This window comes from Entelurus aequoreus, linkage group LG22 (assembly GCF_033978785.1).
Source record: "Entelurus aequoreus isolate RoL-2023_Sb linkage group LG22, RoL_Eaeq_v1.1, whole genome shotgun sequence".
In the NCBI taxonomy this organism is placed as follows: domain Eukaryota; kingdom Metazoa; phylum Chordata; class Actinopteri; order Syngnathiformes; family Syngnathidae; genus Entelurus; species Entelurus aequoreus.
In genome coordinates this window covers 9,319,538-9,322,037 of record NC_084752.1, presented here as the reverse complement: position 1 = coordinate 9,322,037, position 2,500 = coordinate 9,319,538, and the positions used below count along the sequence as shown (strand labels likewise).

General features: G+C 35.6%; 1 protein-coding gene across 2 annotated transcripts in view; it reads left to right on the top strand.

Annotated features, from left to right (window-relative positions):
- The window catches only part of LOC133639255 (coxsackievirus and adenovirus receptor homolog), a 22,624-nt gene that overhangs the window by 6,981 nt on the left and 13,143 nt on the right, over positions 1-2,500 (top strand). The window lies entirely within an intron of this gene.

The following is a 2,500-nucleotide window of genomic DNA, read 5'->3' as shown; positions in this document are numbered from 1 at the left end:
TTAATGGGAGCTTTAAAAAAAAAGAAAAAAAGAAGTAACTAGTTACTTTTCACAGTAATGCATTACTTTTTGATGTAAGTAACTGAGTTAGTAATGAGTTACTTTTGAAATTAAGTAACTAGTAATTGTAACTAGTTACTGGTTTTCAGTAACTAACCCAACACTGTGTGTGTGTGTATATATATATATATATATATACAGTGTTGGGACTAACGCGTTACTGTAACGCCGTTAGTTTTGGCGGTAACTAGTAATCTAACGCGTTATTTTTTATTTTTCAGTAACTCAGTTACCGTTACTACATGATGCGTTACTGCGTTATTTTACATTACTTTTAATGTAGTATAAAGTGTATTAGTGTCGTAGTTCTGATTCTTCTTGTGTCACAAACCGGAGAAGAGAGACGTGCGCTCTGTGTGTGTGTTACGGATGTGCGTATCGATCCTGTGGTATCGATATATCGATACTCACACGCTACTCATTTGGCATCACTTTTCTGAAAAAAGTATCGATATAAACCAAAAAACGGCGTGTGGGGGGTGCAAGCATCACTTTCAGATGTTTTTGATGACTTACTGAACTTACTATGTGCTGGGACACCCCTGTACCTGGCAGAGTACAGAGCTGGCCCAGTCACGTGACAGGAGACAGCGAATGAGCGTCGTCAACGTGCAACACACACACAGCCAGCCGACAGCGATGCAGCCAGGCATATCCAGTGTTGTCCAATTGTTGACTTAAAACAGGCAATTGTTTTTTGTTTTTTTTTAGTAATGTTTACTGAATATTTTTGTTTAAATGATTATCCTAAATTCAAATAATTTCCACGCAGGGGAATTTACTGTTAGTTGAAAATTGCTTGAGTATTTAAAACAAGATAAGAAAGAGATACAATTTGGAGATTCTTCATCTTTGCATTACAGTTTTATTTTTTTCCAAGAAAATCTTGAATATATGATTGAATGTGATTTTGGTTTTAATCTGTAACATGGTTTCTTACATTTCGAAAACATTAGCCTATTTCATATTTCATTAATTGCTAATTATATCACAAACTTTAAAAAATAACTGCAGCTTCTTGCAATTTGGATTTGACTGTTAATTGGAAAGCCCTAATATTTAATTATTATTATATATAATATATAGTTATTATTATATATAATATTTAATGTATTTTTCATATTTATGTTATTTATTTTAATTTTACTTTTATTATATATTGACCATAGTAAATGTGGTATAAATGGTCTGTATTTGTCTTGTGATTTGTCTTAAATAATAACAATAGTAATAATATTTTTGACTGACAAAAAATTGCCAATAAGAAATTATTGGTATCGGTATCGGTATCGATGAAAATGCAAGAAAAAGTATCGGTATCGTATCGAATCCTAAAAGTGTGGTATCGCCCATCCCTAGTGTGTGTGTCTGAGTGTGGGGGGAGAGAGAGGAGGGGGGCGTGTCTGATCATGGCGGAGCTGCAGTCGTGTTTGTTGGAGATATTTTCACTACTATTCTTTTGTCGAGCACAAAGAAAATAACATTTTAGTCAAATGTAAATTGTGCTTTGTATCAAAGATCCCATCTACTGCCCAAAACAGCAATTCAAATCTGCTGAGTGCTGCAACAAGCTACATAAGCAACATGCTTCGACGTAGCTAGTAAAGAGAGACAGAGACTCCGATGCCACTTTCCCTCCACCACTCAGTGGAGGCTGGTGACTTCCAGAATTGAGGAGGCCATTTTTTTCCGCTTGCTCACTTCACTCGCGATGGAATGTTCCCTGTTCTCTTATCTGTCTTTGTGCTGGCCAAAGGCATACTATTTGGAGTGTAAGCTACAGTCAGAAAGTTCTTGCTGATGCAATTCATTGTGCAGAGCTTAGCCTTGTGCCTTCCTGAAGAAATTACATTGCTGTAAGTCTATGAGCCTGCCTGATAATTAAGCTGAGAAATGACATTTGGATGTTATATAAACGCCAAGTGAACATGTGTAAAAGGCAGGAATTTTAATTATGTAGTTAAAAACAATTTTGTTTAGCTTACATTTTTCATTCTTCTACAGCTTCAACATGTAATCACCAATTTAATCAAGTTTAGCATATAAAAAAGATAAGATAACACTTTCTTTATCATATGTAGTTTTATTCAATATATTTAATATAAAATATGTAAAAATATGGTTCCAGTTGGCTTTATCTGCTGAGAAACACAGACAAAATGGAGTGTTATTACTACTGAGAACTAGTGGTGTAACACTGGTAGAGACATCTAATTAGTTCAACTCACATCTGGTTTAGCTGAGGGGCGGCATGCTCTCTCCTGGACTCCACTCCACAGGTTGATGCTGGCTTCATTTACTATTAAATTGCGCCAGAATCTCGCCGATTTCCGAGGTCGTTTTAAGCAAAAGTATTTGGCTATATGAGCTATAAACTTCACGGATGATAGCCAGGGGTGTTCTCTAAATTTCCTGAAAAGCACAAGTTGATAGGACACTC